At 38.2% G+C, this 11,805-nt stretch overlaps 1 pseudogene; it reads left to right on the top strand.

Moving 5' to 3' along the window:
- The first annotated feature begins 3,757 nt into the window (after positions 1-3,757).
- On the top strand, positions 3,758-4,684 carry LOC110543752 (olfactory receptor 4P4-like; annotated as a pseudogene).
- The last annotated feature ends 7,121 nt before the right edge of the window (positions 4,685-11,805 follow it).

Genomic DNA, 11,805 nt, shown 5'->3' with positions numbered 1-11,805 from the left:
TGCTACCTAGAGGCTATTTTAAGCTGTGGGCTTGCTTTCCCCAGGGTCAGAAGATTGTTCAAGGTTCCTGAATAAACTTCATTGAGAAGAACAAAAAAAAAAAAAAAAAAAAGATCAGAAAGAAGGAGAGGAGGACCTCCCTATCAGTGGACTTGGAGAGAGGCATGCATGCAGAAAGGGGGGGAGGGTGGGATCTGGAGGGGAGGAGGGAGGGGCTTATGGGGGGATACAAAAGGAATAAAGTGTAATTAATAAAAGTAAAATAAAAAATTAAAAAAAAAGAAAATCTGAATGTGAGATTGGAGCTGAAAATGCAAGTTTAAGGAAACAATTTGAGAATATTGGATAAATATTGATTTTAAGATTCTTAATTTAGAAGTTTGAAAATTATATGTTCAGTCTTTTTATTTTTAATTTTTATTTTTTACAATTTATTTACCTTCTATTCCAATTGTAGCTCCTAGTCTCATGTCTTCCCATTCCCTTCCTCTCTCCTTATTTTCCCCCTTATCGCCTTCCTCTAGTTCACTGAAACACTATCTGACCCTAGCTTATTAAATCTTATCAGCCTATCTTTTTGTTTCTGGGTTACCACTCAGGATGATCTCTTCCAGTTCCATCCATTTCCCTGCAAATTTCCTGATTTACTTGTTTTTAATTGCTGAGTAGTATTCCATTGTGTAAAGGTATCACAATTTCTGTATCCACTCCTCTGTTGAGGGATATCTAGGTTGTTTCCAGATTCTGGCTATTACGAATAAAGCTGCTATGAACATGGATGAACAAATATCCTTATTGAATGGTGGGGCATCTTTTGGATTTATGCCCAAGAGTGGTATAGCTCGATCTTCAGGCAGTGCTATTCCCGATTTTCTGAGAAAGAGCCAGAATGATTTCCAAAATGGTATACAAGTTTACACTCCTACCTGCAATGGAGGAGGGCTCCCCTTCTTCACATCCTTTCCAGCATATATTGTCACTTGAAGTTTTTATCTTAGCCATTCTGATATGTGTAAGATGGAATCTCAGAGTTGTTTTGAGTGAGATAACCCAGAAACAGAAAGACAGGCATGATACCTACTCACTTACAAGCGGATATTAGCAATATAATACAGGATAGCCATCTACAGACCTAAAGAAGCTAAACAACAAGAAGCAACCTAGTGAGGTTGCTTAAATCTCATTCAAAATGGCAAACAGTATAGACACCAGGATCTGTGGAAGAGAGGAAACAAGATGGAGGCCTACTATAGAGGGTCCGCTGAAAGGATCCACCCAACAGGGGATCAAAGCAGATGCTGAGATTAACAGCCAAACTTTGAACAAAGTGCAGGGAGTCTTATGGAGGAAGAGAGGGGTTGGTATAGAGAGGCATGGAGGAGACAGGAGACCAACAAAGCTAAAGGTTCTGAGCCCAGGGAGTCCTGCAAGATTGATGCAGCATCGGAAAACCATGCATGGAGAGGACCTAGATCCCCTGTTCAGATGTGGTCAAATGTCAGCTCAGTCTCCATGTGGATCTCTGAGTGAGGGGAGCAGGGCTACCTCTATCATGAACTCAGCTGACTGCTCTTTGATCACTTGCTCTTGATGATGCAGGCTTGTCAGGCCACCAAGGTAGAGGACCCAAGCAATCTTGATGTGACTTACAAGCTAAGAGCAGATGGTGATAGTGGAGAATTCTCTTTCAGTGAACTAGGGGTGAGAGAAAGAGGGTGGGAGAGTGGCATGGGAGGGGGGAGTTGAGAGAGGGGAAATATTAAAAAAAATAAATCCATGAATAAAAAATTAAAAAAAAAAAAGAAAAAGAAAAGAAAAGTCTCATCAGGACCACCTAAATCCTCTTCCTCTGAGGCCTAGCAAGGCCACACCACCAGGGGGAAGTGATAGCGCAGGCAACTAAGTTCATGGCAGAGAGGGCCCCAACACCATTTACTCGCAGACCCACATGGAGACTGAGCTGCTTATGGGCTATATCTGAGTAGGGGGTTCACATCCTCTCCATGTAAGTTTTTTTGGTTGGTGCATCAGTCTCTGCAGGACCCCTGGGCCCAGATTTTTGGCTTTCTTGATCTCCTTGTGTAGCTCCTGTCTCCTCTGGATCCTTCTATACTCGCTTTACCATAAGACTGCCTGCTCTCTGCCAGAAGTTTACCTGTGAGTCTCTGCATCTGCTTTGATCCCTTGTTGGGTGGAGTCTTTCAGAGAACTATGTTAGGCACCCATCCTGTTTTCTCACTTCCACAGCTCTGGTGTCTATCCTGTTTGCCACTCTGAATGAGAATTAAGCATCCTCTGTAGGGTCCTCCTTGTTGTTTAGCTTCGGTTACTCCACTCAGGATGATCTTTTCTAGTTCCAGCCATTTGTCTGCAAATTTCAAGATTTCATTGTTTTTAATAGCTGAGTAATATTCCATTTTTTAAATGTCCATAATTTCTGTATCCATTCTTCTGTTGTAGGACATCTACGTTGTTTCCATATTCTGGCTATTATGACTAAAGCTGCTGGGAACATAGATGAGCAAATGTCTTTGTTGAATGGTAGAGCATCTTTCTGGAATATGCCCAGAAAGAGTGGTATAGCTGGATCTTGAGGTAGCACTATTCCAAATTTTCTGAGATAGCACCAAATTGATTTCCAAAGTGGTTGTGCAATTTTGCACTCCCACCCACAATGGAGGAGGGTTATCCTTTCTCCATATCCTTTCTCAACTCTTGATGATTCAGCCTTGTTCAAAATTCTAACAGCCTAACACTATGTATTGTCACCACCTACTACAATTTTTTACAGTTCGTGTAGCAGCAAAATCTTTCAAGTTTTATCATTTTTATTGACTGATAAATCACACTGCTCATACATTTTCTATGGGTTAAAATTAAAATCTTCCTTTGTTAAGGAAGACAATTGGGAAGTTGACTGCAAAACACTAGTCTCAAAATAGTTTAACATTCTCAAATGCTATTGTATATTTCTGACTTAAGTGTACAAAATTATCCGTTGTCATACTTAACTAATGATATCTATGTTAATGACTCTAGAACTTACAAATAAATTCACTGTATTGTTCTGTGAATTCTAGAAGCCTATTATTAAAGAAGGTCATATTTTATACTCTATTTAAAATCACTTGAAGATGTTCTAAATTTAAAGGCATATCATAGAAAAATAAAAAGAATACAGCCATGGGCTAGAAAGATGGCTCAGAGGTTAAGAACACTGGCTGCTCTTCCAGAGGTCCTGAGTTCAATTCTTAGCAAACACAAAACCATCTATAATGAGATTTGGTGCCCTCTTCTGGTGTGTAGGTGTACATGCAGACAGAATGGTATACATAATATACCATTATGTATACAGAATGGTATACATAATCTAAAATATATTCTTATAAAAATAAATTTAAAAAAAGAGCACATATGACATTGAAACTGCTTATATGTTAACCAGAGTTGTTTGTGATTTTTCACTACTTAGAGAATATATAGATTCAGATCAAAGATTGTATTGGACTTTTATAGAATACAAATCTCAATTTGATTCAAGATTTTTTGAAAACCACGTTACATTTTCACAGAATCTTGAAATCTATTACAACTGAACACCATATTTTTATTACTTGAATTATTTGCCTGAAGTAAGTTAAGCCTAGTTAGCACATCAGAATGCATATGGTCAAGAAACTGGTAAAAGATACATCAAAATATAAACTCTTTAATTGTGTCATTTCAGGTGATTTGCATTTTCTTCCTACAGTGAACCATGGGAAAAAGTGGTAACATCACAGCCTTTATTTTGTTGGGACTGTCCCCAAATAAGAATATTGAGGTCCTCTGCTTTGTTTTCTTTTTCTTTTGCTGCATTGCTATTTGGTTGGGCAATGAACTCATAATGGTTTCTATAACATGCACACAGCTCATTGACCAACCCATGTATTTCTTCCTCAACTATCTCTCACTCTCTGACCTCTGCTACACATCCACGGTGACCCCTAAATTAATGAGTGACTTACTGGCAGAAAGGAAAGTCATTTCATATAATAATTGCATGACACAGCTCTTCACAACTCACTTATTTGGAGGAATTGAAATCTTTATTCTCACAGGGATGGCTATGACCGGTATGTGGCTCTCTGCAGATCCCTGCATTACAACGTCATCATGAGCAGGCATAGGTGTAATATAATCATCCTGACTTGTTGTACTGGGGGATCTGTGCATTCAGCCAGGCAGGTTCTTCTCACTGTCTTCTTACCATTTTGTGGCCCAAATGAGACAGATCATTATTTCTGTGATGTGTACCCTTTGTTGAAACTGGGCTGTTCCGATACATACATAATAGGACTCTTAGTCATTGCCAACTATGGCCTAATTGCTTTGGTGACTTTTGTTGTTTTGATGTTGTCTTATTTTTTCATATTATATACCATAAGGATGTACTCTGCAGAAAGCCGGAGCAAAGTTCTTTCTACTTGGAGTTCCCACTTAATGGTTGTAGTCCCGTTTTTTGCACCTGCGCTATTCATTTACATCAGACCAGCCACCACATTCCCAGAAGACAAATTATTTGCTCTTTTCCACACTATCATAGCTCCCATGTTCAACCCTCTGATCCACACACTGAGAAACAGAGATGAAGAATGCACTACGGAAAGTTTGGAGTTATCGAGTGCTTCTAAAACGGAGGTAAATATCTAAACTGTTTCTGCTCTCCACGACTAGTTATAAGAGTCAATACATCTAAGATCCTCCAGTCATTTCTTTTGTTCTTTGGAAATGTAATTGGACAGATGGATATCTGCTCCCTTGAATTATGTTTCTACATGGAGCCTTCATCAATATACTGAGCATTATTCTAATTATTCTAACGTTAAGTCCTCTTGTAAGTTACTTAATCATCAGGACTGTACTCTGTCAATGAAATAAGCTTCTTTTAGATATAATATAATAAATATAATAATATAATATATTTTAATGATTCTTAAATAATTTCATAGAACGTATCTTCACTGTGTCCGAATTTTTCTCTCAAATTCAAAGACCAAATCTCTGGCCTTCTTCCCTATTTATATTTTTTTGATTGTTTGTTTGTTTTAAGAAGAGATTTTCTCACATTGTTTTAGTCATCTGGCTCTTTTAATCTTTCTACACTGTCTTTGTGATGTTCCATGAGATGTAAGTGTTGATGCTGTGCAGGAAATGTATTAGTTGGGGAAGGCACTCCAAGATCTGCTGATTTCTATCATTTCACCATTTATGTCTCTGTAATGGTCTCTCTCTGCTCAAAATAGAAGCTTGCTGGATGAGGGGTGAGAGATACCCTCATTTGTGGATAAAATGATCAGTATTAATAATTCAGTGAGAAATTTACTGATCTAGTAGACCGATAGTAGTGGGTTCTCATCTAGTTTCCATGGTCTCTTGATCTATGAATGGTTGCTAAATTTTCAGTGTCACACATCAGTTCCTCCACTGAGTGGGCCTTAAGTCTACATAGGTGACTGTTAGTTACTGTTAGTGACAGGTGGCACTATTGGAGCTTTCAGAACATCTGGCCATGCTGTCATTTTTGTGGTTCATAGGTATCACAGAAGAAAAGGACTATTTATTGCTGTTTGATGTTGGTAAACTGCATGGCTCTTCCTAAAACTATGAAAGCTAGCCTTGAGTAAGGAGGTTGCCAGGTCAGATACAAATCAATTCCTCCAAATACTGTATAACTATAACGAGTGTAGTGTCTTCAGAAATAGAGTTTTTATCTTCTTTTTCTGGAAATCACCAAGGACAAAAGCAGTAGCCTATATAGTCTTTGGTTTCTTAGACACTCTTGGCCAAAAATTCATTCGGAGATTTTCTATTCCTGGTACTGGGATTTTGTGAAATTGTGTATAGTTTGATGAGGAACATTCTCACACTATCTAGCATACCTTCAAACATTTTATATCTATATAAAATGTAATTTTAAGTAGCCATAAAACATAGTCAGTGGCCAGCTCTTTGATCATCCCCTCCCCCCGGGTTATGCAGCCTTCCAGACCACAGAGGAAGTTGATGTAACCAGCCTTGATGAGACCTGATAAGGTAGGGTCAGATAGAAGGGGAGGGGGTCCTCCCCTATCAGGGGACTAGGGAAAGGGCATAGAGGGTGAAGACAGAGGGTGGGTAGGACTGGGAGGAGATGAATGAGGGGGGCTGCTGAGGTGATACAAAGTAAATAAATTGTAATAAATAAATAAATGAATGAATAAAATTTTAAAAATAAAATAATTTATTTTAAATCATGAAAAGTTTTACATAACATTTTTTGAATGTAATTTTTTATTGTTTATTATTATTAGTTACATTTTATTAACTCTGTATCCCAGCTGTATTCTGCTCCCTCATTCCCTCCCAATCCCACCCTCCCTCCCTCGGCCTCTCCCTACCCCTTTCCAAGTCCACAGATTGGGGAGGACCTCCTCCCCTTTCATCTGGCCCTGTTTTATCAGGTATCTTCGGGGCTGGCTGCAAAGTCCTCCTCTTTAAAAGTTCATTAAAACATATTTTTCGTGTTGTGATAATAACACAAAAAATGATAAATGTAATGTAGTATGATTACTTTTGTTTGGCAATTTATTCTACTGTTCACCTGGGGAAAGGAACCACAGTTGAGAAATTTCCTCCATCAAACTGTCCTGTGCATGTCAAAGAAACATTTTCTTCCATAGTGACTGATGTGATGCCATCCCTATTCAGGTGGCCATGGCTGGTGTGGAAACAGCAAACTGTATACACCTTGGAGAACAACTAAGTAAGCATCATCCCTGTCCATGGTCCCTGCTTCAGTTTCCTCCCTGCTCTCTGACAGATTTCCTGTTCTGGTTCCCTCAAGATGGGCTCTAACCCATAAGATGTAATAAATCTTTCTTTCCAGAATTGCCCTTAGTCATTGTGTCTTTATCACAGCAACACAAAACAAGTTAAAGCAAAAACTTTCACATTTAGAAGGCTATTGAAGACATTAAAGCTATGGAATATAGCACATAAAAATTCATGTGCTGCTTATGAATTTATATACACTGAGTGTAGGTATATAACTGATAAGTAAATTAAGAAACAGGTTACATAAGAAAACTTCTTTCTTCCTCACAACCATTGGTATATTCCAAATGTAATCACTAATTTCATCTACAAAACCAATCTATTTAACATGTTCTTATACATTTCAGACTAAAAATAGCAAAAATTATACTAATTGGATTCTATTATATTATTATAAGATAGTATATGAGAATCATGCCACACAAGTTAGATTTTATCACATTTTTGTTTGATAGTCTGTGAGAATCATTCCATGTGTGTGAATTATCCGTTTGGCTTTCTCACTAATGGATACTAACTTATGATATAAATCCACAATGTCTAATCTTTCCAGTCTCTTGTTACTTGCTATTTGTGCAGTACTCCATTTAGGAATGGTAGATATTATGTATATTAATACTCTTTCTTGATATATCACTGGTGTAAGGTATAATGTATTCAATTAAAAAGACTGAATAATTTGTATAAAAACCTTAGAATGACTAAAGTAGGAGGTTTATACAGATGTAAAGAAATTACCATGTCTATATTTCAGGCAAATGTGTATGGTATATATTAATGAATTAAAACATTGCTGACAAATCTGTGGGGGGTAAAGTAAAGAACTCTAGAAATAGGCACATGTGCATTGGAGATAATAACAAATAAAAAAAAACCCATCCTATCCATAATACAATATACGGCAATGTTTAAAATAATTAACATCTAGATAATCATCACTGGGTAATTTTTATCAAATGCTGTCTTCTCTGCAGCAGAAGTGATCTCTTGTTGGCACAGCAAACCTAGGAAGAGAGCGAGTGAGAAAGAAAGAGTCATGAAGCTAGCACAGCTGTAGGACACAGTCTACCACAATGCTGTTTTGCTATTGTCCTGAAGTTCACTTACGGTTTATGATCTCTGCATGTTGCATTTGTGGGGGACTTTTTATATGTGTTTGTTTATGTTTTTTCTTCTTTTTTATTGTTTGTTATTATTATTTACATTTTATCAACTCTGTATCCCAGCTGCATCCCGCTCCCTCATTCCCTCCCAATCCAACCCTACCTCAACTCAGCTTCTTCCTGCCTCTTTCCAAGTCCACGGACTGGGGAGGACCTCCTCCCCTTTCCTCTGGCCCTCTTTTATCAGGTATCTTCAGGGCTGGCTGCAAAGTCCTCCTTTGTGGCCTAGCAGAACTGCTCCTCCCTTAGGGGGTGGGGGTGGGGGTCAAAGAGCCTACCATTGAGTTCCTGTCAGAGATAGTCCCTTTTCCCCCTACTATAGGAAACCAATTGGTTATTGAGCTACCATGAGCTTTGTCTGAGTAAAGGTTCTAGGTTATATCCATACATGGTCCTTGGTTGGAGAAACAGTTTCAGAAAAAAACCCTGTGCCCAGATATACTTGGTCCTTGTGGGGCTCCTATCCTTTCCCTGTCATATTAACTCCCCTTCTGCCGAAGGTTTGGTTATGAGTCTTAGTGTCTGTTTTGAAACGCTGCTTGGTAGGATCTTTCAGATGCCTTCTGCGGTAGACTCCTGTCATATGTCCTATGCACATCTCATTTGTCTTTCTAAGTGAGGATTGATCATCTTACCTTGTGTCTGCTTTCTTGATTATCTCCTTTAGGTGTATAGACATCATTATGTTTATTATAACTAGTAGGTCTATATAAGTGAGTATATACCATTTGTCTTTCTACTTCTGGTATACTTCACTCAGAATGATCTTTTCTAGATCCCACCATTTGCCTGCAAATTTTATGGTTTCCTCATTTTTGATTGCTGAGTAGTATTCTATTGTGTAAAAATACCACAACTTCTGTATCCATTCCTCCGTTGATGGACATCTGGGTTGTTTCCAGGTTCTGGCTATTACAAATAAAGCTGCTACAAACATGGTTGAGCAAATGTCCTTGTTGTGTACTTGAGCAAATTTTGGGTATATACCTAGCAGTGGTATAGCTGGGTCTTGAGGAAGCTTTATTCCTAATTGTCTGAGTAAATGCCAGATTGACTTCCAAAGTAGTTGTACCAGTTTACATTGCCAAAAGCAATGGAGTAGGGGTCCCCTTTCTCCACAACCTCTCCAGCACTGTTGTCACTTGAGTTTTTCATCTTGGCCATTCTGATGGGTGTAAGGTGAAATCTCAGGGTCGTTTTGATTTGCATTTCCCTGATGGCTAATGAGGTTGAGCATTTCTTTAAGTGTTTCTCTGCCATTCGATATTCCTCTACAGAGAATTCTCTGTTTAGGTCTGTTCCCCATTTGTTAATTGGATTACTTGATTTGTTGCTTTTCAGCATCTTTAGTTCTTTGTATATACTGGATATTAGCCCTCTGTCAGATAAGGGTTGGTGAAGATTTTTTCCCAATCTGTAGGCAGTCGTTTTGTTTTGATGACAGTGTCTTGCTTTACAGAAGCTTTTCAGTTTCATGAGGTCCTATTTATTGATTGTTGCTCTTAGAGCCTGTGCTGTTGGTGTTCTGTTCAGGAAGTTGTCTCCTGTGCCAATGAGTTCTAGGCTGTCCCCACTTTTTTTTCTAACCGATTTAGAGTATCTGGTTTAATGTTGAGGTCTTTGATCCACTTGGACTTTAGTTTTGTGCAGGGTGATAAATATGGATCTATTTTCATTTTCCTGCATGTAGATATCCAGTTGGACCAGCACCATTTGTTGAAGATGCTGTCTTTTTTCCATTGAATGGATTTGTCTCCTTTGTCAAAAAATCAAGTATTCTTAGGTGTGTGGGTTTATTTCTGGATCTTCTATTTGGTTACATTGATCCTCCTTTCTGTTTCTATGCCAATACTATGCAGATTTTATTACTATTGCTCTGTAGTACAGCTTGAGATCGGACATGGAGATACCTCCAGATGATCTGTTGTTATACAGGATTGTTTTGGAGATTCTGGGTTTTTTGTTTCTCCATATGAAGTTGAGAATTTTTTTTTCAAGGTCCATAAAGAATTGAGTTGGTATTTTGATGGGAATTGCATTGACTCTGTAGATTCCTTTTGGCAGGATAGCCATTTTCACAGTGTTAATCCTACCAATCCATGAGCATGGGAGATCTTTCCATCTTCTGATATCTACTTCAATTTCTTTCTTCAGAGGCTTGAAGTTTTTCTCCAACAGGTCTTTCCCTTGCTTGGTTAGTGTCACCCCAGGGTACTTTATGTGGTTAGTGGCTATTGTGAAGGGCGTTGTTTCCCTTATTGCTTTCCTGGACCTTTTGTCTTTGGTATACAGGAGGGCTTCTGATTGTTTTGAGTTGATTTTGTATCCTGCCACTTTGCTGAAGGTGTTTATCAGCTGAAGGAGTTCTCTGGTTGAATTTTTGGGGTCGCTCATGTATACTATCATATCATCTGCAAATAGTGACACTTTGACCTCTTCCTTTCTGATTTGTATCCCCTTGATCTCCTTTAGTTGTCTTATTGCTCTGGCTAGGACTTCAAGTACTATGTTGAAGAGGTATGGAGAGAGTGGGCAGCCTTGTCCCTGAATTCAGTGGGATTGATTTAAGTTTCTCTCCATTGAGTTTGATGTTGGCTATATGTTTGCTGTATATTGCCTTTACTGTGTTTTGATAGGTGCCTTGTATCCCTGATATCTCCAAGACTTTAAACATGAATGGGTGTTGAACTTTGTCAAATGCTTTTTCTGCATCTAAGGAGATTATCATGTGGTTTTTCTCCTTCAATTTGTTTATATGGTGGATTATATTGATGGATTTTCATATGTTGAACCACCCTTGCATGCCTGGGATAAAGCCTACTTGGTCATGGTGGAAGATATCTTTGATGTGTTCTTGGATTTGGTTTGCAAGTGTTTTATTGAGTATTTTTGCATCAATGTTCATTAAAGAGATAGGTCTCAAGTTCTCTTTTTTTGTTGGGTCTTTTTGTAGTTCAGGTATTAAGGTGACTGTGGCTTCATAGAATGAATTTGGTAATGTTCCTTCTGTTTCTATTTTATGGAGTAGTTTGGAGAGAATTGGAGTTAGCCCATCTTTGAAGGCCTCCTAGAATTCTGCACTGAAACCATCTGGCCCAGGACTTTTTTTTGGAAGGGAGACTGTTGGTGACTGCTTTTATTTCCTTGGGGGAAATAGGACTATTCAATCTTTCTACCTGATCTTGACTTAATTTTGGTAAATGGAATCTATCAAGAAAATTGTCCATTTCTTTTAGATTTTTGAATTTTGTGGCATGTAGGCTTTTGTAGTACGACCTCATGATTGTGTGGATTTCCTCAGTGTCTGTAGTTATGTCCACCTTTTCATTTCTGATTTTGCTGATTTGGATAGTTTTTCTCTGCCTTTTGGTTAGTTTGACTAAAGGTTTGTCTATCTTGTTGATTTTTTTCAAAGAACCAGCTCTTGGTTTTATTGATTCTTTGAATAGTTTTATTTGTTTCTAGTTGATTGATTTCTGCCCTGAGTTTGATTATTTCCAGCCATTTGCTCCTCTTGGGTGCATTTGCTTCTTTTTTTTCTAGGGCTTTCAGTTGGGCCATTAAGTTGCTTGTATGAGATGTCACAAATTTTTTCCTGAAAGCATTTAGTGCTATTAATTTTCCTCTGAGCGTTGCTTTCATTGTGTCCCATAAATTAGGGTGTGTTGTACCTTAATTTTCATTGAATTCTAGGAAGTCTTTAATTTCTTTCTTTATTTCTTCCTTAACCCAGCTATCATTGAGCAGCAAGTTGTTCAGTCTCCATGTGCTTGTAGGCTTTTTTCTA

Source organism: Meriones unguiculatus, chromosome 18, assembly GCF_030254825.1.
Source record: "Meriones unguiculatus strain TT.TT164.6M chromosome 18, Bangor_MerUng_6.1, whole genome shotgun sequence".
NCBI lineage: Eukaryota > Metazoa > Chordata > Mammalia > Rodentia > Muridae > Meriones > Meriones unguiculatus.
The sequence above is the reverse complement of the archived record's forward strand: the minus strand, read 5'-3'. Positions and strand labels throughout refer to the sequence as shown.